This window comes from Pseudophryne corroboree, chromosome 4 (genome assembly GCF_028390025.1).
Source record: "Pseudophryne corroboree isolate aPseCor3 chromosome 4, aPseCor3.hap2, whole genome shotgun sequence".
NCBI classification, from domain to species: domain Eukaryota; kingdom Metazoa; phylum Chordata; class Amphibia; order Anura; family Myobatrachidae; genus Pseudophryne; species Pseudophryne corroboree.
Genome location: NC_086447.1, coordinates 96363032 through 96388948, shown reverse-complemented (window position 1 = coordinate 96388948; position 25917 = coordinate 96363032). Strand labels below are relative to the sequence as shown.

At 46.7% G+C, this 25917-nt stretch overlaps 1 protein-coding gene and 1 pseudogene across 6 annotated transcripts in view; both read left to right on the top strand.

The window, feature by feature from the left end:
• Nucleotides 1-25917, top strand: part of KLHL29 (kelch like family member 29) — a 1368521-nt gene that overhangs the window by 436840 nt on the left and 905764 nt on the right. The gene's annotated exons all lie outside the window — the stretch shown is intronic.
• LOC134912805 (5S ribosomal RNA) lies at nt 4054-4172 on the top strand (annotated as a pseudogene).

Sequence of the window (25917 nt, the reverse complement as noted above, 5' to 3'; positions counted from 1 at the left end):
AAACGCCCACTTTATGTCAATCACTCTGAGGTCAGCAGTACGACTGAAAAGCTTCGCTAGACCTTGTGTGAAAAATACATCGACCGTTGTGAAAGTACGTTGCGCGTGCGCACTGCGCCGTATACGCATGCACAGAAGTGCCGGTTTTTTCAATAATCGCAGCGCAGCCAATATTTTCAGCTAGCGATCAACTCGGAATGACTCCCTTTAATCCTTCATATACCACTACTGTATAAGCCGGCTATGGGTTGCGAGTTTAACCCTTGTTAATAAAATATCAACGCTAAATAATATAACCACTTGGGGAGGCATTTGATATCCCGGCTGTCGAGATCCCGGCGCTCAGCATACCGGCGTTAGGATCCCGACCGCCGGGATACCGAAAACTGTTCTCCCTTTTGGTGTGTCCATGACACCCCTGGAGGAGCCACCTTGCTCGCAGCGACCCCGCAAGGGGCTCTATTGCACTCAAGCGAGCGATCAACTTGGAATGAGGGCCACAGGGAGGTGCGGAGAGGGGAGCAGGTACTATTTACCTGGGCCCAGGCCTGATGGAAGGGCTCAGGCCTGATGGAAGGGCCCAGCGGGGGCGCAAGTCTCCACCCACATTACATGGCAGAAGCAGCTGTAGCTATTCACAGCCCAACACACCCTGCTGTGTGTTGGGCTGCAGTGTGGCCAGGGAGGCTCTTAAAGTACTATTTTTGCATTTGTATATTTTTTTTCCCGAAGGGTGCAGGCCATGCCTCCTGTGATTTGGGCGCACCTCAAACAAGTACCTGGGCACAGCCAGGCTCTATACTGCCCTGCAAACTGAAGCTCACAGAACTTTAAGTCATAAACCAACGCCATATTCCCAAAAAGTTCAGCCCATGGCATAGGTGGATCCAGGGGGAGGGCACTCGGGCCCGTGCACCCCCCCCCCCCCCTGTCGTTTCTGACACCTCTTTTTTTCAAAGGTAGAACAGCAGCATTACTGCTATTTCCGTCAGTCAGATTTGATAAAAGAGCCGGCAGGCACTAAGACCCGCCGCGGCTCTAACAGCAAGTCCGTGTCGTAACCAATGGGGAGGCTGGAGCTGCTCCAGCCTTCCCCTGCTCACACTGCAACCTACCTCCCCCACTGCCAGCCCAGGCGCGGGGTTCAAATGCCAGCATCGAGTAAGGCTGTTACCTATGACGGCGCAGAAGGCTTCATTAGCCTTCACTGCACCGCACAGTATCCCAGCGCTTCCTCCTCCACTTCCTTTACCACCATGCTAGGTGCAGTCAAACTGAGCCTCAGCTTTGAGAAGGCGGCCCGTGTGATTGTGACAGGGCTGTCCTGCAGATGTCTTATGCTGCTTGTTGGAGATCCAGCTGGCTGCTTCTGCTAATCAAAGATGGGCAGTTCGTGTCCTGCAATCTGAGTCCCAGTGCAGTCCCCAAAACACGGTATGCTGCACCTGCCACCACCAAATAAAAACTATAATAATTATATTGTGCTGGGGTGCCTTCCAGGCTCCCATAACTAATGGAACAGGTGACCAACATTTCAAGGCCCAATCAGCCTTTTCATCAGGATGAAACATTGGCAATAAACCAGGATGCGCTCCTACAGCCAATCATTACCTGATGGCGTATTCTGTGAGGCCACGCCCCCTGTGATACCACACCCCTTATCTGGGAGCACGCGTGCCTTAGGTGCATATAAATATAACTATTACCGTTCCCCTATCATGGTGCCCCCCCTTTCATTTTCTTCTGGATCCGCCCCTGGCCCATGGCGTTTACAGTCCTCCACTCTGTAGTGTTTATTAGTGTCTACAACAAGCAGCTAGACAGGTCAGTTCAGCTTATACAGTTATAGGGGGATAGCTATACCTCTGAGTTGGAAAGTGATGGCTTTGAGTGGGGACAGAGATGTATCAGAACAATACTTAGCTAGATTAGATGAGTACAATATGAAAAAAAAAAGAAAGAAAGTGAAGTTAGTTTTTAATAGTGTGATGGGAAGAATGGAATTGAAACAACATCTCATTTAAAGCTTGTGCCACAGAACATTAATGAATCTTCGCTATGTGTCATTAATTGTCTATTTTCTTTGCATCGCTCATTTAGCACAAATGAATAACGTGGTAATAAGTCTGTGAAAATAAACATATGGTAATGTCTTTATTTTATGTGCGATGGTATGTTGTATACTGTATAGGATTGATGATTTATGACCTATACATATATGACTGGGTGGAATTGATGTAAATTGTGTGTTCCCTCCAGAATGCACCAAACCAATTCCCCGCCTGGCTGAATCTCAGTATATCACTCTTTATATCACTGTCCTTTACCAGGGCCCAGGTCGCACCAGAATTTATTAGGAAAATAAAAATCTTCAGCATCTGCGAAGAAGAGAAGTTTGGCGCAGCTAATTAAATTACCTGCATAGGAGTCTCTTTCTGTGATTAAATGTACTGTTTTCCCATATTACTGAGATTAAGGTGACGATGTACTGTACCAAACCCTCTGAAGAGGACAAGGGAAGAAGTTTCTTTAGTAACCAATCAGCTTGCAGATATTTATCAAGAACATTTGGTTGCTATGAGCAACATCTACATTTGTTCTCTTTAGGTTTGATCCATCTCCCGCTGTGCTGCCATATTGATTAGGGGACTGACCATGCGGATCCTGAAGTGTATCAAGCTGCCCATTACTCTCTTCAGCGCCCTGCGCAGAAAATACCTCTGTAGGTTTCATGGCATTTGGATGCAAATAAATTGCATGACAGATTGGAGTCCTGGAGCAGTGTTATTAATGGCAATGCTACCTCTTTCTCTATACCGTTATACCCACACAGAGCGCAATCAAAGTAAGGGCCAGCAGAGCAATTGTGGACAGCAGGAAAGGCTGAGGTCCTGAACCTAATGGAGGCCTCAAAAGGTGTCCTTCTCTAAACCAGTGTTTCTAGGGGCAGTGCTAAGGGGATCAGTATAAGATCCTGGCGGTCAGGAGACCGACGCTGGGATCCCGACACAGGGTTCTATTTGGTCGCCACATGGTTCTATTTCCCCTTGGGTGGTGGCGTGGACCACCACCCAAGTGGGGGAACTAGCTGCCGGTCGGGACTCCGACCGCCGGGTTTCCAGCTGGAAGTGAACAAGCCCGCAGGATGGGTGAAACGCGTTTTCCAGCGTGGACCAAGGACGTGAGGAGTATCTCCTAGATCCTGTTAACCCCAGACTGACCCAGGGAACTGGGCAGGGACCGGTACTTTCCTATCCAGCCATCAGACATTATACACCAATTACCTTGGTATTGGTATATACATCTAACCCCTCAACACTATATAAGGCATACTAATCTCCAAATTTACACGAAACTGAGGGACTCAGGGATTTGGATACTCTCTGGACATATTCTGTCCCCAGCAGGCTGTCAAGCACAGATCCATAGCCCTACACTAAAACCAATTTGACTGTATTTGTGGTGACCCAGGGATCTGGGCAGTGATTGTTATTCTCTAGTTATCCGATACAATGTACTGTCAGCATTAAGCGTACAACTAGATAACGAGGTATACTCAACAGTACAGGGCATTAATAGAATGGAACCTATACCAAACTAATAGTGTTTAGGGTCATCGATTTTTCCTGACTATATTTTTCCCAGCAACTATCCAATAGGACCTAGATAGTCCTGCAGAGGGATTTAATGAGTATATATGTATAAGTAATTGGGCCAATCAGCACTCACTAGGGCCTATGTGCCTCTGTTCGCGTTATTTTATTTGGAATGAGGGTGACACTTGATATTATAATCGCTCTGATTTATGCATCCCAAATCCAATTCTGACACAGTGCCGGCATAATATTTTAAGCCGACACTTGATACAATCCTAATTTACTCGTTTTTTCATTGCTTTATTTCCCATCTACTTATATCCGCGGACTCTCACCTATGATTCACGGGTTAATCCTGTGCCTAACGTAGACAGCAGATCCGCAACTCTGTCTCTCTTCTATCAAACTCTTCCCTAGGTGCACTCTCATTGGTAAGTCGGCTAAAGTGGGCCCAAGAAATTACTACCATACCCCACCGATAGAGCCCGATCTCGTCCGATCTTGGAAGCAAAACGGTGGTGGGCTGGGTCAGTATCTGTGAGGGGGACCCCCAGAGAATACCCGGTGTTGTAATTTACGACCTGTCTCGACTATATACCAACAGCAGGATCACCACATTGTTTCTTCAATCATCTCTTTACTCTTTCTTCCTATTTCCTAAGTGGATTTTCCTTTATGTGCTGTCTTTCCCTGACATTTCGGAAAATTGATAAATTGTATTGTCAACAAGGATCTATACTCCCAAGAGCAGTCCAGTCCATTGATCCATTGAGGTCTCATTAACACAAACTATGCTTGTGCTGGTTGGATATGATCTGGGTGTAGAGCCACAGTGTCTGCATCCCCCTACAAGTCTATTAGAACAGACTAACCAGAACATTTCCAATTTTTTCCAATCAAATAATTAATTTATTGGGTCATCTTTTATACTTGCTTTAGCTTTCGACTCATATCTAACCAGCCATATCACTGATGATACGTCATCTTTAATGGACGTATGTATGCGGATCTATATGTGTGTACATAGATACCGTTACATTTTGACTGATTAACTGTGGTGGAATATGAAAGTGTGGATCTTTTCTTAAAATAATTAGATAATAAAAGTTATGTTTTAATATTCTCATATAAACAAATCAAAACAAGAGTGCACCCACACAAGAGTCTTCTGTAAGCCAATTTTTTCCGGGTTTCCAGCTGGTGTCTGGATTCTAGCATCGGTATCCTGACCGTTGGTATCCCGACCGGCGGTCAATTGACTGCCTCCCGCGCTAAAAGCTGTTGTTAATAGCTGGTGACAGCACCCTGTTATTTTATATAGACATTAGGAGAATCTGGAGAATCAACATAATGGGCGTTATTCAAATGATATATCACGCCCAATCTACTTACTAAAGTGATCCCCGTTATCGCACCCATAGTATCAGGTTTAGCTGCATATAGGGTTGGGCGCCCTCGCTATCCCAGGGGTAGCGAGCTGAAATGTTTATACCACGCCCATCAGCAGAAACAGAACGGGTGTGGAAGGAGGTGAAAAGAATTGAATACCGCCCAATGAATGCATCCCTTTATGACACATGATTTATAAAGGGGCATCGTATCAGCATTTCACTTTCACTTAGTACAGATTCTACCATTGTTTCCCAGCCCCAGTGCTCATGGAAACCTAACTGTGCATGTTTTCCAGGTCTCCTCGCAGAATTAGTACCACCTGTGGATCTGTTAAAATGTGTCAGGCAGTGATGAATACAGTTGTACTTCAGCAAGAAGATCAGAAAACATGCACTGTCAGGGTTTCCAGAGGACTGACGTTGAGAAATGCTGCTATAGACCAGGGGCAGGCAGCGTGGGGCACTTCAGCTTGCCCTGCCAATGTCTTGCTGTTCGTGCGTTCTAAAACTGTGGCAGAGCATGCTGGGATGTGTAGTTCCACAGCAGCTGGAGCACCGGCCTATTTCCGGTTCAGTTCAAAGATGGCCAATTCTCCAGGCATAACAGCCGGGAGAATACTGGAAAGTACACAGGATACACTTCATGATTATCAATGCAAGTCATTACTGTAGATAGCCAATGTGGCTTAACGAGTCGGCCACATGAACTGCTGTCCAGCTAGTTGGGGAGAAGGGGATTTAGTGGCAAATTCATTTTTGCCCTGCTTCAATTTTTGTGTTACTTGTTGTACAACTGTGAAACGACACTGTCACGGATGCTTTTATTCCTTCCAGCCAGACCTGACAGCAGCTCTGTAGAACCAGTTACTAGAAAAAGCAGTGGTGCGTTCTGTTGTGTTAAATGGTTAATATTCCCCTAACCCCGACACTGCTACACTTAGCAGGATGGTTTCTGCTGAATACAGCGTTATCCAGCCTCCTAAATGAAAGCTGCAGTAATTACAGGCAGTAATGGTGCTTTGATGTGCACTTGGCAATAACTGGTTTGCAACAATAAACTAGTAATAGTTTGTTACAATTTATTGCACATTAATTGCCGCTGCTTGTGTGGTCTGCAGAGGTACGGCTAATGTACAGCTTCTTCAGGGGTGTTCATCCCAATGGTGGCTTTCTTCTTCTTCTTCTTCTTCTTCTTCTTCTTCTTCTTCTTCTTCCTCTTCCACTTCCACTTCCTCTTCCTCTTCTTCCACTTCTTCTTCTTCCTCTTCCACTTCTTCTTCTTCTTCCACTTCTTCTTCTTCCTGATAAGTTTTTCTTCAAAAAAACAAAACATTTTTGTAGTTCAGGATGTCGACAGTTATATTGACATGGTCAACATGTCGACACCTGGACAGAATGTTGACATATGAAATGTAGATAGTGTCAAGATCTCGACATTGGGTTAGCAGTGGGGATACTGGTTCAAAAACGCTGGGTCAACATTCTGAGTATGTTGATGTTAGAGTCAACGTACTGAATGTCAACATGGCAAATGGCGACCTAATGACCATGTCGACTTTCCTATGTTAACGTTATGCATGTCGACATACAGTAAAAACTGAAGCCATCTTGATGGGGGTGTGGCTTTATAAGAATGGGATGGTCATCGGTGAGTAAACTATAGCTGGTAACCATCGATTGTACCATTGATGGTTTCCATCAGTGGTATTAGCCCATTCACAGGAAAAGCATTGATGGTTTCACTCAATGATGGTCATTTCCTGCTCTGTGACATGCTGGGCTGCTGGCCAATCAGAACTGTAGGATGGGGCTTCGCAGGTTCATCAGGGGGCGGAGCTAAAACAAAATGCAGACAAGTGATTTGGACGCAAAAATTTTCATTGGTTTGCCTATCCGTATTCTTGGTTTGATCCAAGTCATAACCATCTAGTTTGATCCGAGTCATAACCATCCATATTCATGGTGCAAGAGATGCACCAGGAATCAGGCGTATTTATGCTTCAGTCCACCTCTGCATGGCCCGCAGTTTAGTGCTAATCGCGTCATCACACCCCATGCGCCCACCTCAAGAAGTGGGAGAGAGTTTCTCACTCTTTCGGGAGTCTGGGAGAGCACCCCTCCCCGAAATTTGGGACTCTCTCAGACGTTCCATGAAGAGATGACAAGCATGATGTATGTGAACGATGCAAAAAGCATGCACAAAGTAAAAATAAAATAGAAGAAAATAAGGCGGAATAAGTAAGCAAGGACATGCCCAAATAGGATGATAGAAAATCATTGAGCTACTGTTTCCCACGTTACCAAACCAATGGAGCCGCTCTGTACCGGCTGCTCAGGGAATTTTGATTGAATTCTGGTTTCTCTCTCTGCATATATTTGCCACGCTGAGTAAGGCATGTTTGTACACGAAGCACATATTACTTGGAATTCCTCCGAGGATCATCGCATGAGTGAGAAGGCTGAGTTCTAGGTACAGACAGATGTGTAGTGGAATCTTTAGCTGGTGCAGGAAGAATGTGTGCCGTCAGTCAGTGTATGAATGGGAGAGTCCGGCCTTTTCCCCAGTATGAAGTATAATTGTGCTCTCAGCCGCGCACTCACACAACAGAACGCTTTGCCTACTGATTCCAATCTGGCATCCAGGAATAGACAGCGGCAGCGGTAATATTTACTCATTCTGTTACAGAGCGGGAACAGCCAGGGGGGGGGGTTTAATTGCAGGTTGTGACATCAGGTCCTCTTATTAACAGGTAACCTAAACCAATAATTAGAAAATGTTATGTGCTGAGATACAAAATCTGAGTTACCATTATATATTGTCTAACTGCAATTAGGTATGGCAAAGGAAAATATTTTGCAAAGTTACAGTACTGTATATGTAATCATTATTATCCCTTATTGCCCAAATATATAATGTATGGTATATAGCTCCTTTTTCTCATAACATCCAGGCTGTACACTGATTGAAGATACTTTATTGCCAAAACTAGCCAGAAGTGTTATAAAACAAAAAAAGCAGAGACAGATTAACAATTGGGAGGATGGAGCTACATCTCCAGGCCTCCACATCAAAATAGGCCCGTCATCATGACAGTAAGCAGAGCTGCTTTGCTATTTCTCTGTCAGCCCCTCCTCGGTTGGTGTCAGCGAGCAGTCACACTGTGCAGGGAGACCGTGGAGAGGCTGGAGGTTGCCCAGGAGCTGCCGGAGCTCTGGAGAAGACCCCAGTGTGACGGCACCCAACAGGGGGCAATGGCTTCACGGACACAAGACCACGCTCCCTTCCACGCCCCATAATGTTGCACTGGGTGTCGTCACCCATAGTAACGCATCTAGTTCCTAGCTATCATTTTATATAACTTAATAAATAAATGATAGTTATAAGCTATGGAGAACTTCTCCACTTGTTCTCCATAGAAAGTTTTGCTCAGTAGGCCACGCCCATTGGATTGTTGGCAGTTGTGTATCACTCGCCTGTGTTGTGGGACAGTAAGTACTCAGGAGACAAGGGGTGCTGTCATTATGGGGGAAATGTATCAACCTTTTTAAAGAGTCCATAGCAACCAATAAGCCTTGAGGTAGCATTTATCAAGTATGTCATATCAAATGATAGGTCGAATCTGATTGGATGCAACAGGCAACTTCTTTACCTGTCCAATTCTCCACTTTTAGACTTAGAACAGTTGCTACTTCTCCCCCTATGACTAAAAAATACCATGCACAGACAGGTATGGCTCATAGGACAGTCACTAGGCCGACCTCAAAAGGTTGACACACAAGTCGACATGAGAAAAAGGTCGACAAGGTAAAATGGTCACCACGGAAAAGGTTGACATACTCCTTAAAGTCACAGGAAGCTGCAATTGGGCAACGCGTCCCCTTGCATGGCTCACTTCGCTCGCCATGTTGCGGGCAAGGTGCCTGGCGCCGCTACCGTTGTGCTTGGCACAGGTTACTATTCCCAATCGTAGTCCACATGGATGGTAAAGTATGAAAAAGCTGAAATTTTTTTTTTATTTCATGTCTACCCTTTCCTGTGTCAATCATTGTCAACCTTATTATGTACATGTGACGGTATAAGTGAATGTCATCTGCATAGCTTTCCCTGGTCATGTCCCTGTCTTTCTGAATTTTAAAACAGAACGTAGTATAATCCCTTGTGTCCTGTATATAAAATGCAATGATCACTCTATATTACACATCTTATTCTTAGTACATACTGTAGTTACTGTTTCTTAGGGGCATAATTAATATTTATTCTAAGCATGCAGAAACATTACATTACATAGAGAGGAGCGTAATAATAAACTACAGTGCAGCACAGTTCCGTCCAGTGCTTGCTCGGCTCCAGCTAGGCAGCAATGTGTCCCTGGGTAAGATGGCAAGTATATATCAGTAGCTGCGTCATATAATCCAGCTTGTGTTTTAGGTTTATTAGTCCCCATTGTCTTCTGCTCCAGTGACAAAGGCAATCCGATAACAGGCTTCTTCATGAAAGATGATACAGCTCTGGAAGCGTTCATGATTCATCATATCATATCTGTGTAAAATGATGTGCACTGATAAGGGAACGGAACCGGTCCTTCAGGGGACATCTAGTGTGTGTAGTACATGCCGGTACGGGGGATGCAGCGGCCCCAGGCAGGCTGAGATTCGGAATTGCGGAAAAAGCAGCTTTTATTTTACAGCAGGATTTATGGGAGTGATAACGTACAGAGAAGCAAAGGTAACGCAGTGACTGCGGCGTGACGGGAGGCTACGGGCAGCCTCCCTAGTGTTAGACTCTCAGTAGCCCAGTACTGTGACAGTGTTACCCTCTCCTTGGTTTCCAATCGCATGCAGAAACTCTGCTCTACATAATGAAAACAGCAATAATAATTATAATAATGGGCCAGATGACAAAGTGAACACAAGTCGCCGTAATTTCGGAGCCATTTCACAATTGCAAAGTTGTACGCATCTGTGCGCTTAGGCCATCCCTGCCTGAACGCCTGGTTTCTTCACCATCATTGTCAGTGCGCAGTTACAGCAGCCTAAAACATGGTGCAGAAGATCAGTGTGAAAGTCGGTGTGATTACTTTGCATAGCCCAAAATTCTAAGTTTTGCCCACATACAACCACCCTCTTACATCCTATCTAGTCACCTTCAACTGCATCACCTATATTTGTATACGCCCAGCCCCGGAGCATTAGCAATGCAAAAACATGCGTAAAACCACCTTGCATCCGAGTGGGCATCAGCCATAATGATTGCAAAAAGGTTTTAGTTTTTTCTGTACTTTTATTTTCAATAAACATTTACCCATATTTTGCCTTTATTTGGGAGGGGGGGGTGTTTATCTTGGGACACTCTACTTCTATATAATGAAATCCTCTGAGTAAATTGAGGCTTAGCAGAGGACACATGATATGCAGCGCAAAGGCATTGGACCCATCCACCACTATGCACTTTTTTAACTAGTCTATCGAAGTTACTCCATCCATTTACAAGCAAACAAACTCGTGTACATAGAAAAAATGTGGAGAAATGCGTGGTTAACTATTCCCTCTTGTTTCCTCTAATTAATCAATAAAATATCAAAGGGGAAGCTGAACAGAATTAGCCAGGAACAGTAAGGGTTAACTTATCACTGGTCTGGTCCAGTCTCTGTAAATTTGCGCATGCGTCCGGTAGGTGGCTGGCTCGCCAATGTGCAGCTCAGATATTGGATTAATATTCCACCAAATGGGAAAAGTCAAATTTGCTACAAAAAAATAGATTTGAACTTAAAATAAAAATATTTAACAGCTTTTCAACATTTTCAAAAATGATCGGTCTCTATAATAATAAAACCTTGCCTGCATTTCAGTGTTGTAAGAAGCAAAAGCAGGGGACATGGTGATGCATTTCGCATTATCATGGTCCCACCCCCAGCTGCTACAAAATACAGCAGTTCGCACCATCATACAGCAAACCATGATAACATGAATTGTGTCATCAAGGCCCTACACACTTTATTCATGAAGTGGACAGGATCTGGAAGGGTATGGGGGAACTTCACGGAATTCAGGAGTCTTCTGGACATACCGGACGTGTCTCTGCATTGTATACTAGTCAGATGAAATTGTGTTCTGTTTTATTAGTCTTTGACATACAGTAAGTTTTTATTGACTATATAAAACCACTCCCACATTAAACAAACTGCCCCTGCCCCATATACATCTCTCACATATTTCCTTTGTGGTAAAGGAGTCTGGGTCACTTACTTTTTTGTTTAATCAGTTTTTATTAAAGGTTTTAAATGCATCAACAAAAAGAGGGGAGACCTCCACACAAATACAGATAGAAAAACATCAATACCAACAATGCATAGTCATTAAATACAAGCCGAGTTGTACAGATGTCAAAGGGAAGAGTAAACAACCCTGTATGAACGAATAGGTGTGTTAGGGGTTGCGTTTACTAAGTGATGTAGGAAATAAGTTTGTCCTGCACCTGTGAAGGCGCCTCCCCACTTCATAAACATGTAGAGCAATAGAATAAAAGAGTAAAAGAATAGGGGCGCCCGAGGGCGATAAGATAGAAGTGAAGAGATGTGTGGGGTAAGAAAGAAAGAGGGTAAGAGAAGGGCAGAAGGGGTTGGGAATGTAGAGGGGGGGGTTACCACTTAATAAGGTTATGGGATGTAGAGAAGAAAAATTTCAGTTACCATCCAAGGGAGTGGCCAGGTAAGCTTGGGAGGTCTTGTATTCCAACCAGGGGGCCCAAGTAGTATCGAATTCACTAGATTTGCCTATCGATGAGAGGAACAGGTCCTCCATTCTCATGAAATAATTCAATTTCGTGAACCATGTACGACTCGTGGGAGGTGTTTGGGATCTCCACCTGGCTGGGATCAGAGCACGTGCTGCATTGCTTAAGTGTCGTAGTAGGGAGTGTTTGTGTTGAGACATTGGAATTGTTGAATGATTGATAAGCTAGAATGCTGGGTCATGTGGGACTTGGGTCTTAAGGATGATCTGGGAGGTGTGTATAACTTCCTGCCAGAAGGGTCGTACTAGTGGACATGTCCACCAAATATGTAGAAGGGTGCCAGAGGAGGAGGAGCAGCGCCAGCAGAGTGCCGACGAGGAGGGGTACATAGCATGGAGAAGGGAGGGGTGCCTGTACCATCTTGTCATGACTTTATATTGAGTCTCTCTTACTTGGATACAAACAGAGCTTGTATGGGTTTTTAAGCAAATTTTTTCCCAGTCTCTATATGATAGAGAGATGCCTAGGTCTCTTTCCCATGCCTCAGCGTAGGATGGAGTATCGGTAGGTTGGGTATGGCAGACAATCTTGTAAAGCGTGGAGATAGTATGAGTCGGGTCATGGACGGCGACGCAAAGTTTCTCAAAAAGGGTCATCTCTCTGGCGGCTTTCTGGAGTCTAGAGCTAGATATCAAGAAGTGTCTTATTTGCAGGAATTTCCAAAAGTCCTGTTGGGGGATGTCCCATTTTGCCCTAAGGTCTGAGAATTGCTTTACTCCAGTTGATGACACCATCTGGCCGACCCTGAACAAACCTGTCGATGCCCAGTGTGAAAAGTGGGCTGGATTGATTCCCGGAGCAAATTCAGGGTTGGCCAGGAAGGATGTCAGGGGGCTGAATTTAGAAGAGATGTAGGGTAATATGCGCAGTGATTTCCACGTAGCAAGTGTAGGGGTAATGGTAGGGTGGGGGTTGGGCAGTTTGGGGGGGGAGGGGAGCCAAGGGAATATTTCTGGAAATTGTTGTACGTACAGGCCCTCCAACTTCACCCATTGTTTAAGCTCTCGGTATCTCGTCCAATCTATAATTCTATTCAAAAGGATGGCATGGTAATAATGTTTTATATCGGGAAGCTGAAGGCCTCCCCTTACAATCGGTTTTGTCAATTGGGAGCGACTAATCCTAGGTCTCCTCCGTTGCCAAACAAATTGTTGAATCAAGAATGAAATAGATCGAAACCAGGTCTCCGGGATATGGATCGGGAGGGTCTGCATTACATATAATAATTTAGGGAGGGTGTTCATCTTAACTACGTTTATCCTCCCGAACCAGGATAATAATTTCATATTCCATCTGGAGTAGTCATTCCGAATTGTTTGCAGTAGAGGTAAATAGTTCAGTGAGAATAACTGGGACTCTTTAGCGCTCAACTTAACACCTAAGTATGTTATGTGGGAAGGTTGCCACGAGAAAGGAAAGGAGCGTTTAAGGGCTGTAACGGAGTCTGCAGGAGCGGAAATGTTAAGAGCACTAGATTTATTATAATTAATTTTAAAGTTGGAGAGGTGTCCAAATAGGTCTAGTTCTTTCATTAGGTGCGGGAGGGAATCAGTAGGGTGTGATATTATGACCAGGAGGTCGTTGGCAAATAAGGCTAGTTTATATTCACCATCACCTACGGTGAAACCTTTGATAGCTTGGTTAGCCCGAATGGACCTGGCCAATGCTTCGATACATAGCACGAAGATCAAAGGAGATAGTGGGCAGCCCTGCCTGGTGCCATTGGTTATGGTGAATGGATCCGACAGGGTGCCGTTTACGCGAACCCTTGCCGTCGGGGAGTCATATAGGGCCATTATCCATGTGAGTGCATTAGGACCTAAGCCTATGTGCTCTAAGATGGTTTCCATAAATTTCCAACTGACCCTATCAAATGCCTTTTCGGCGTCAGTAGAGAGTAAAATGGTGGGAGTAGAACTGTGGGATGCTAGGTGGATAAGGTTGAGGATTTTGGTGGTGTTGTCTTTGGCCTCTCGGCCCATCACAAAACCCACCTGGTCACTATGGACCAGGAGAGGGATCAGCACGTTAAGTCTGTTTGCCAAAATCTTCGCATAGATTTTCAGATCTACGTTGAGGAGGGAGATGGGTCTGTAGCTAGAGCAGGCCGAAGGGTCTTTGCCCTGTTTCGGTATCACCGATACGTGGGCCTCAAGTGAATCATGGGAAAAGTGGGAGCCAGATGAAATTGAGTTAAATGCACGGAGTAGGAGAGGGAGCAGTCTATCTTTAAACACCTTATAATATGCGATAGTGAAGCCGTCGGGGCCAGGACTTTTTCCCAACGCCATAGAGGAGATGGCCCGGTCTATCTCTTGGGTGGTGAAGGGGGCTTCTAAAGTATTAAGCTCCGAAGGTGGAAGAACAGGGTAGTCGATGGACTTCAGATAGTCCCTTATTTTTTGGTGTAGAAGGTGGGGATCTGCATCAGGGGATGTGTTCTCTAGATTATAGAGCAAGGTGTAAAAGTGTGCGAAACAGGCCCCAATCTCAGGTGATTTAAATTTGGGAATCCCTCCGGCGTCTTTCACCGAGCCAATAAAAGAGGCCGAGTGTTGAGCTCGTATAGCATGAGCTAGGACTCGGCCAGGCTTATTGCCCCACTGGTAGTATTTCTGTTTACATTTACGGATGTTGTTAGAGAGGAGCTTATTCAGCTGGGAGCGGGCTTCTGACAGTTCTACTAGGGTCACATCTGATAGGGATACTTTGTGGGATGTCTCGAGGGTGTGAATTTTATGTAAAAGACCCGTGATCAGGGACTGTCTCTGTTTCTTTTTGTGGGTGCCCAGTTGTACCAACTTGCCGCGAAGGACACATTTATGCGCCTCCCACACGGTGAGATGGGAGACATCATCAGTGACATTCGTGGCAATATAGTCATCTAGAGTTTTGTCTAAGGCTTCTTTACAGAGTGTGTCATATAGGAGGGACTCATTGAGTCTCCAGGTCCATTGTTTGTGAGAGCCGTGAGGGAGGGTCAAGGTTAGGGTCACCGGAGCATGATCAGACCATGTGATAGAGCCAATAGTGGCATCTATAAGAAGCGGGAGGTGTCTGTGGCTGAGGAATAAATAATCAATGCGGGAATAAACCCGGTGGGGGTGTGAGTAATAGGAGTAGTCGCGTCCTGAGGGGTTGAGGGTTCTCCAGGAGTCGGCTAGTTGTTGTGTGTGGAGTAGTTGTTTAACGCGGCGGTATTTAGATGCAACAAATCTGGAGGTTTGGGAAGAGGTGTCAGTATTAGGGTCCAATGTCCAGTTGAAGTCACCACCTAAAACCGCGACACCTTGCAACAAAGAATCTAATTTCGGGAGGTAGGAGTTCCTGGTTAGGGGCGTACATCACCGCAAAGGTGAATATTTGCTCAGAGATCTTGCAAGTCAAAATAAGGAACCTTCCCGGAACCACCCTGTGTATGGCTACGTCCGAGACACGTAAATCCCTGGAGAAAACAATAGCCACTCCCTTGGATTTGCTACCGGGGGTGTTGCTGTAGAACGCTACTGGAAAGTAGCGATTGGTGATAGAGGGGTTACGGATTCCAACCTTGAAATGGGTCTCCTGTACTAATGCAACGTCTGCTCTTTCAGACCTTAACAGACGTAGAAGACTGGGTCTCTTCTCCGGAGAGTTGAGACCTCGTGCATTGAGGGACAGTACTTTAATCTTCCCCGGGGTGCTCATGGCGGAATGAAGTAGAACACGTTCCTAGGAACCTCAAAGTGGAGGGAGGAGGAGGGGGGAGAAGGAAGAGCAAGCATGGAAAAAGAAATAAAAGAAAAGTGAGTACAAAAACAATGTAATAACATCAGCAAAAGACCCGCAGGAGAGAGACTGAACCGTGACCCCGTCAGTCTCCCTAGCGGCAAATAGCCAGAGGCGGGTATTGTAGGGGAAATGGGGGTGAACCGCAACCTGAACCATGATAACAGCAATAACATATTGAAACTGACACAGGAAAAGGGAGAGGGAAGAGAGATAAAAAAAGGGGGTGGCCAGAGGGGGGACAAGGGCAGCGGTTAAGTCCGCAGCCCCCTCCCCTCGCCGGGCAGCATATACAGGAACATTAACAATTTATCAACGACCCCTGCAGATAACTGGGAAATGACATGTAACCTCGTCGTGTACCCTTCGAGAGAGAAAAAATTACCCTCCAACATTGCTTTAACAGCAAGCGTTTCTGTCGGGGGGAATAGCAATATCAATCAGACGGGTCTGTTACAACTAGTTGGGTTTGGAAAGAGATGTTGTTGACTGGGATCTCCTCCCAGTGCCTCGAACCTCTTGCCATGGTTCCATGTTAGAAGCCCGTTTAGGTGGAGGTACATCCGAAAATAAGAATTTACTTACCGATAATTCTATTTCTCGGAGTCCGTAGTGGATGCTGGGGTTCCTGAAAGGACCATGGGGAATAGCGGCCCCGCAGGAGACAGGGCACAAAAGTAAAGCCTTCCGATCAGGTGGTGTGCACTGGCTCCTCCCCCCATGACCCCCCTCCAAGCCAGCCAGGTACCGTGCCCGGACGAGCGTACACAATAAGGGAGGAATTTTGAATCCCGGGTAAGACTCATACCAGCCACACCAATCACACCGTACAACTTGTGATCTAAACCCAGTTAACAGTATGATAACAGCGGAGCCTCTGAAAAGATGGCTCACAACAATAATAACCCGATTTTTGTAACTATGTACAAGTATTGCAGATAATCCGCACTTGGGATGGGCGCCCAGCATCCACTACGGACTCCGAGAAATAGAATTATCGGTAAGTAAATTCTTATTTTCTCTATCGTCCTAGTGGATGCTGGGGTTCCTGAAAGGACCATGGGGATTATACCAAAGCTCCCAAACGGGCGGGAGAGTGCGGATGACTCTGCAGCACCGAATGAGAGAACTCCAGGTCCTCCTTAGCCAGGGTATCAAATTTGTAGAATTTAGCAAACGTGTTTGCCCCTGACCAAGTAGCTGCTCGGCAAAGTTGTAAAGCCGAGACCCCTCGGGCAGCCGCCCAAGATGAGCCCACCTTCCTTGTGGAATGGGCATTTACATATTTTGGCTGTGGCAGGCCTGCCACAGAATGTGCAAGCTGAATTGTATTACACATCCAACTAGCAATAGTCTGCTTAGAAGCAAGAGCACCCAGTTTGTTGGGTGCATACAGGATAACAGCAAGTCAGTTTTCCTGACTCCAGCCGTCCTGGAACATATTTTCAGGGCCCTGACAACATCTAGCAACTTGGAGTCCTCCAAGTCCCTAGTAGGTGCAAGGCACCACAATAAGCTGGTTCAGGTGAAACACTGACACCACCTTAGGGAGAGAACTGGGGACGAGTCCGCAGCTCTGCCCTGTCCGAATGGACAAACAGATATGGGCTTTTTTGAGAAAAAACCACCAATTTGACACTCGCCTGGTCCAGGCCAGGGCCAAGAGCATGGTCACTTTTCATGTGAGATGCTTCAAATCCACAGATTTGACTGGTTTTAAACCAATGTGATTTGAGGAATCCCAGAACTACGTTGAGATCCCACAGTGCCACTGGAGGCACAAAAGGGGGTTGTATATGCAATACTCCCTTGACAAACTTCTGGACTTCAGGAACTGAAGCCAATTCTTTCTGGAAGAAAATCGACAGGGCCGAAATTTGAACCTTAATGGACCCCAATTTGAGGCCCATAGACACTCCTGTTTGCAGGAAATGCAGGAAACGACCGAGTTGAAATTTCTTTGTGGGGCCTTCCTGGCCTCACACCACGCAACATATTTTCGCCACATGTGGTGATAATGTTGTGCGGTCACCTCCTTTCTGGCTTTGACCAGGGTAGGAATGACCTCTTCCGGAATGCCTTTTTCCCTTAGGATCCGGCTTTCCACCGCCATGCCGACAAACGCAGCTGCGGTAAGTCTTGGAACAGACATGGTACTTGCTGAAGCAAGTCCCTTCTTAGCGGCAGAGGCCATAAGACCTATGTAAGCATCTCTTGAAGTTCCGGGTACCAAGTCCTTCTTGGCCAATCCGGAGCCATGAGTATAGTTCTTACTCCTCTACGTCTTATAATTCTCAGCACCTTAGGTATGAGAAGCAGAGGAGGGAACACATACACCGACTGGTACACCCACGGTGTTACCAGAACGTCCACAGCTATTGCCTGAGGGTCTCTTGACCTGGCGCAATACCTGTCCCGTTTTTTGTTCAGACGGGACGCCATCATGTCCACCTTTGGTATTTCCCAACGGTTTACAATCATGTGGAAAAAACTTCCACTCTCCCGGGTGGAGGTCGTGCCTGCTGAGGAAGTCTGCTTCCCAGTTTCCATTCCCGGGATGAAACACTGCTGACAGTGCTATCACATGATTTTCCGCCCAGCGAAAAGTCCTTGCAGTTTTTGCCATTGCCCTCCTGCTTCTTGTGTCGCCCTGTCTGTTTACGTGGGCGACTGCCGTGATGTTTTTCCCACTGGATCAATACCGGCTGACCTTGAAGCAGAGGTCTTGCTAAGCTTAGAGCATTATAAATTTACCCTTAGCTCCAGTATATTTATGTGGAGAAAGGTCTCCAGACTTGATCACACTCCCTGGAAATTTTTTCCTTGTGTGACTGCTCCCCAGCCTCTCGGGCTGGGCTCCGTGGTCACCAGCATCCAATCCTGAATGCCGAATCTGCGGCCCTCTAGAAGATGAGCACTCTATAACCACCACAGGAGAGACACCCTTGTCCTTGGATATAGGGTTATCCGCTGATGCATCTGAAGATGCGATCCGGACCATTTGTCCAGCAGATCCCACTGAAAAGTTCTTGCGTGAAATCTGCCGAATGGAATTGCTTCGTAGGAAGCCACCATTTTTACCAGGACCCTTGTGCAATGATGCACTGTTTTTAGGAGGTTCCTGACTAGCTCGGATAACTCCCTGGCTTTCTCTTCCGGGAGAAACACCTTTTTCTGGACTGTGTCCAGAATCATCCCTAGGCACAGCAGACGTGTCGTCGGGATCAGCTGCGATTTTGGAATATTTAGAATCCACCCGTGCTGTTGTAGCAGTATCCGAGATAGTGCTACTCCGACCTCCAACTGTTCCCTGGACTATGCCCTTATCAGGAGATCGTCCAAGTAAGGGATAATTAAGACGCCTTTTCTTCGAAGAAGAATCATCATTTCGGCCATTACCTTGGTAAAGACCCGGGGTGCCGTGGACAATCCAAACGGCAGCGTCTGAAACTGATAGTGACAGTTCTGCACCACGAACCTGAGGTACCCTTAGTGAGAAGGGCAAATTTGGGACATAGAGGTAAGCATCCCTGATGTCCCGGGACACTATATAGTCCCCTTCTTCCTGGTTCGTTATCACTGCTCTGAGTGACTCCATCTTGATTTGAACCTTTGTAAGTGTTCAAAAATTTTTTTAGAATAAGTCTCACCTAGCCTTCTGGCTTCAGTACCACAATATAGTGTGGAATAATACCCCTTTTCTTGTAGTAGGAGGGGTAATTTAATTATCACCTGCTGGGAATACAGCTTGTGAATTTTTTCCCATACTGCCTCCTTGTCGGAGGGAGACCTTGGTAAAGCAGACTTCAGGAGCCTGCGAAGGGGAAACGTCTCGACATTCCAATCTGTACCCCTGGGATACTACTTGTAGGATCCAGGGGTCCTGTACGGTCTCAGCGCCATGCTGAGAACTTGTCAGAAGCGGTGGAACGCTTCTGTTCCTGGGAATGGGCTGCCTGCTGCAGTCTTCTTCCCTTTCCTCTATCCCTGGGCAGATATGATCTTATAGGGACGAAAGGACTGAGGCTGAAAAGACGGTGTCTTTTTCTGCAGAGATGTGACTTAGGGTAAAAACGGCGGATTTTCCAGCAGTTGCCGTGGCCACCAGGTCCGATGGACCGACCCCAAATAACTCCTCTTCCTTTATACGGCAATACACCTTTGTGCCGTTTGGAATCTGCATCACCTGACCACTGTCGTGTCCATAACATCTTCTGGCAGATATGGACATCGCATTTACTCTTGATGCCAGAGTGCAAATATCCCTCTGTGCATCTCGCATATATAGAAATGCATCCTTTAAATGCTCTATAGTCAATAAAATACTGTCCCTGTCAAGGGTATCAATATTTTTAGTCAGGGAATCCGACCAAGCCACCCCAGCTCTGCACATCCAGGCTGAGGCGATCGCTGGTCGCAGTATAACACCAGTATGTGTGTATATACTTTTTATGATATTTTCCAGCCTCCTGTCAGCTGGTCCTTGAGGACGGCCCTATCTATAGACGGTACCGCCACTTGTTTTGATAAGCGTGTGAGCGCCTTATCCACCCTAAGGGGTGTTTCCCAACGCGCCCTAACTTCTGGCGGGAAAGGGTATACCGCCCATAATTTTCTATCGGGGGGAACCCACGCATCATCACACACTTTATTTAATTTATCTGATTCAGGAAAAACTACGGTAGTTTTTTCACATCCCACATAATACCCTCTTTTGTGGTACTTGTAGTATCAGAAATATGAAACACCTCCTTCATTGCCTTTAACGTGTGGCCCTAATAAGGAATACGTTTGTTTATTCACCGTCGACACTGGATTCAGTGTCCCTGTCTGTGTCTGTGTCGACCGACTAAAGTAAACGGGCGTTTTAAAACCCCTGACGGTGTTTTTGAGACGTCTGGACCGGTACTAATTGTTTGTCGGCCGTCTCATGTCGTCAACCGACCTTGCAGCGTGTTGACATTATCACGTAATTCCCTAAATAAGCCATCCATTCCGGTGTCGACTCCCTAGAGAGTGACATCACCATTACAGGCAATTGCTCCGCCTCCTCACCAACATCGTCCTCATACATGTCGACACACACGTACCGACACACAGCACACACACAGGGAATGCTCTGATAGAGGACAGGACCCACTAGCCCTTTGGAGAGACAGAGGGAGAGTTTACCAGCACACACCAAAAACGCTATAATTATATAGGGACAACCTTATATAAGTGTTTTCCCTTATAGCATCTTTTTTATATATTTCTAACGCCAAATTAGTGCCCCCCCTCTCTGTTTTAACCCTGTTTCTGTAGTGCAGTGCAGGGGAGAGCCTGGGAGCCTTCCCTCCAGCCTTTCTGTGAGGGAAAATGGCGCTGTGTGCTGAGGAGATAGGCCCCGCCCCTTTTTCGGCGGCCTCGTCTCCCGTTCTTAACGGATTCTGGCAGGGGTTAAATATCTCCATATAGCCTCCGGAGGCTATATGTGAGGTATTTTTAGCCAAAATAGGTATTCATTTGCCTCCCAGGGCGCCCCCCTCCCAGCGCCCTGCACCCTCAGTGACTGCCGTGTGAAGTGTGCTGAGAGGAAAATGGCGCACAGCTGCAGTGCTGTGCGCTACCCTTAGAAGACTGAGGAGTCTTCTGCCGCCGATTCTGGACCTCTTCTTACTTCAGCATCTGCAAGGGGGCCGGCGGCAAGGCTCCGGTGACCATCCAGGCTGTACCTGTGATCGTCCCTCTGGAGCTGATGTCCAGTAGCCAAGAAGCCAATCCATCCTGCACGCAGGTGAGTTCACTTCTTCTCCCCTAAGTCCCTCGTTGCAGTGATCCTGTTGCCAGCAGGACTCACTGTAAAATAAAAAACCTAAGCTAAACTTTTCTAAGCAGCTCTTTAGGAGAGCCACCTAGATTGCACCCTTCTCGGCCGGGCACAAAAATCTAACTGGCTTGGAGGGGGGTCATGGGGGGAGGAGCCAGTGCACACCACCTGATCGGAAGGCTTTACTTTTGTGCCCTGTCTCCTGCGGGGCCGCTATTCCCCATGGTCCTTTCAGGAACCCCAGCATCCACTAGGACGATAGAGAAAGAGGAAATTCCCAGTCCGGAATGGACAATGGAGGGAGGCCTAGGGAGGTGCAGAAGGGGTTGAGGCCTGTGTGGGATGACAGGGTGTACCATTTCCCCGAGGAACAGGCTTGAAGGTGAAAGGGAAATCCCCAGCGGTAGCGGATCTGACGTTTCCGCAGTTCGTCTGTCAGGGGTTTCAGGGATTTCCGCTGCTGGAGTGTGTACCAGGAAAGGTCTTGATAGAGGCTTATAGTGCTGCCATTGAAATCAATGCGATCAAGTTGTCTGGCTTTGAACATGATTTCCTCCTTCTGGGCGAAGTAATGGAGCTGGCAGATGACGTCACGTGGCCGGTCAGTGGCGAGGCCCCTCGGTTTAAGGGCTCTGTGGGCTCTGTCGAAAGTGATGACATTATCCGAGTTTGTTCCCAAAAGTTCGTTGAATATCTTGGACAGGGCGTCCGCTAGCCCAGATTGGGGAACCTCCTCCGGGAGACCCCGGACTCGGATGTTGTTCCGTCTGCCCCTGTTGTCGATATCCGTCATTCTGGATTGTAGAGCTCGGATTTCTTTGGACTGAGCAAGGACAGAGTCCCTCAGCTGGGACATACAGGAAGCGTTGGCTTCTTGGTCTTCTTCTAGGGTAACCACCCGGTCGGATAGGTGTGAGATATCGCTTTTGATGGAGGCGAGCTCGTTCCTGATGGTGTCTTGAAGGTCTTGCTTCGTAGGAAGGGACCTCATGAAGGTCAGGATATCCCGGAGCTCGCGACTACTAGCTGACGTAAGGTCAGCCATCTCATCAGCTGGATTCGAGGTCGAGGAAGCTGAGGGGGAGGTAGGGGAGCGGGGAGAGGAACGGCTCTCCATCTGTGGGGATATCGTGGGATGAAGGAAGGGCCTCAGATCAGCTTGAGACCTCGTGACTTTTTGTGGTTGGTTGTTTTTGCTCCGTCTAGAGGATTTCGAGGTACGTCTCATATTCCGGAAGGGGGGGCAGTAGGGAGGATGTTTGCAAGTAGCTCAAGGTGCGTCAGGATCAGCAGGATACATGTGGCGACATGGCTCTTAGGGAGCGGTCATCCCCCGTGGCCTGGTTTCAGATAACCATCAGGTGGCTTCGGGTAGAGTAGTAGAGAACAAAAGTCCAGGGCAGTACATGGCGATATGTGGGCGCCAGACAGCAAGTAGGAGAAATTTAGAGGCTGGAGGGACTCTGCAGGTGCGGAGAATATTGGTGGGAAGAGGCGGACGAGAGCTGTCGCGGTATCACTCCACCGGAGGGGGGTGTAATATGACCTGAGGAGGTCGTTTATTGCGTTGACCCCTGTTCAGAGAACGCGGAAGCGTGCCCCGGACACGGACCAGCCAGTGACCGGGGCGGCACCACTCAGCGGGGGATAAGAGCTGCAGCTGGGAGCGGGAAAGGGGGGGTTCACCGGCTGGGTTCGGAGCTTGCTCCAATGATCTCCTATGTAGAGGTGGATCGGGTCTCTTGCAGGGTCGAATGTCAGCAATACTTCTGACCTCTGTGGGGGTAGCAGTCGAGGGGGGACGGCATGCAGCGTCAGTGTCCCTCCAGGTAAGCCTCAGCTGTCAGCAGTGGCAAAGCTTGCTGGGGAGTTTGCACTTGCAGAGAGAGCAGGAGGGAGGGGCCTTTCCGGGGCTTGTTAGGGGGCTCCAGAGTGGGCAAATCGGGTCCGTGACCTGTGGGCGGGCCGGCGCCTCACTTGAGGTCCCGGCTCCGGTCCGGAGGTTAGGCCTCAACTCTTTGCGGCTCCGGAGAACGGGTCTTAGGGCTAGGGGTGTAGGGAGAGTTAACCTCTCGACTTACCCCGTTGCCCACGTTCGATCCCGTCTTCTTCCGGGTAGCGGGTCCGCAGTCTGAGCTCCGGGCGCCTCCGTCGGGTCACGAGCCGTCTGTAGTATGAGGGAGCAGGAGGTCTCTGCTGATCGATCCGTCCTCTGGTCCTGGGTCACTTACTTGTTGTTGCCGCCCCGGCTTCACAGGCAAATACTTGCCAGCCCTCACCCGGTGGTACCTGGTTGGCTCAGCATACCAAATGGCTGCTTATAGCTGCTTTCAGTGTGTATAGGTGACAAGGCCATATCAATAAATATAAATGTTTCATAGTAACGTATGTTCTGACTTTTTAGTCAAATACATTTACTTGTAAATATTAAACGGTTGCTTATTTGTGAGATTTAACGTCCAGCTGCCAACCACTGCTGAAAACAATGGCCTGTCGCTTTCCAGGGAACGTACCAGGCTATGAGCAATGGAAAACGGACTAAGTGACCTAATTCTCACTTATGTCCCAAAGCTATTCTCTCAGTGTATGTGCTTGTAGCTCACATAAGCTCAGAGGGCGAGGACTGCGCCTACACTGAGGACATATTTCTACATTAACATGCTGCAAACATTTCAGACGTCAAAGCATAAAAAAGGGGTCTATTCATAAAGCAGTGAAAAGTGTGGAGAAGTGAGCCAGTGGAGAAGTTGCCCATGGCAACCAATCAGCATTGAAGCAACATTTAGAATTTGCATACTGTACAATTGTATGGAACAGCTGATTGGTTGCCATGGGCAACTTCTCCACAGGCTCACTTCTCCACACTCTTCACTGCTCCATGAATAGACCCCCAAAATACTGTACATCACTTGAGAACAAACTTTTTCGGTATAGATATAGCTATATATATATATATATATATATACATATATCTTTTGCTTTGATATATTAAATGTGGACCTGGGTCAGAATTGTACGCAAATGCATTCATAGCTGCGATCACATACGCTGATACTGTGCGAAAATATACAATGTCACAGCAGAGCCCCCCCCCCCCCCCCCCCCGTAGGGCTGCATACAATAATCAGATTGGGCTGCGAGTGAGGTGAGTTCTGCTTCTGTTGCCGATGTTAATACGCAGTGGCAACAACGTTCCGTCCCCTTCTCCCCTAATTGAATTGACCCCTACAGTATGTGCATTAACATCTGTCGGTTTGAGCATGTGCAGGAAGAACATATTATTACTGTACAGTGTTTTGTTGTTGTAGAAAGTTTTTTTTTCCATAATTCTGGCAGCGATCTGATTGAGTAGAACACGGAATAATTTCTCTGAATACATATTCAGTCTGATGTGAACATTTGGGACCATGATTTCAGGAAACTCCCATTGACCTCAGTTGTATTTATTTGGTCAATGACAAGGAAAACATCTGGTTTCAATTTTAATGGAAAAACACCATCATTTTGTGTGTTTACTGGATTAACCTAATTAGAATCTGGCTGTGTTTTACATTTGTAGTACTATTACTTCTCTTAAGTAATTAGTAATATACGCAATATACAACACTCAAGGATTTCTGTATCTGGCCACGCCAGCTTTTAGAAAACACTCTGAGATACGAGTCCGAATACTAGTCTGATACGAGAATGTTTTTAGTTACTATCATTTAGGGGCATATTTATCAATATTGAGGATTAATTATCACTCCATATCGTGACAATAAAGATTTATTGTTCTTAGCAATTTATCAAGTAATCTCTCGCCAGTGCAAGAGCTTCGGTAAGAGGCTGTTCCCAGCGAAGAACTCTGCTAACCCTATCGCCGTACTGCCTGTCTTTTTGCAGGAGACATTATTAGATAACCCATTCTGCTTTTTATATAAAAGGGGTTTGATAAATAGGCCACTTAATAAGAGCTTTGCATGAGAGGCAGATTGTGAGTCATATGAGAATAATTCCCTACCCCCTCTCCAGTGGCATAACTAGAAATTTTTATCCCCCAAGCCAAAACATTCTCTGGCGACTACCCCCCGTCCCCTCCCCCACCCATAATTGCCATTAGTAAAGTGATGAATCTGTCCGCGCCTACGGGGCGTGGACTTGCTAAAATGGGTGTGGCTTTGATTAAAGGGGCGTGACATTGCAGGAAAAGACTACCTTATACCCCAGTTTTGCAACCTGCACGCCCAGTTGTTGGCCACCATATGACAAAAAATAATCCTGATTCATGCCCCTTACATTATTTGTCTTTTTTACTCCTTATAGTAATGCCCAGTATACATTATGCCACTTACTGCAATGGCCCTTAGACATTATGCCACACACAATAATGCCCATGACACATTATGCCACACAGCGTAATGCCTGTGACACATTATGCCACGCATCACAATGCCCGTTATACATTGTGCTACACACTGCAATGCCCCTGAGACATTATACCACATACCACAATGCCTGTGACACATTATTACACACACTACAATATCCGTGATACATTATGCCACACACTGCAATGTC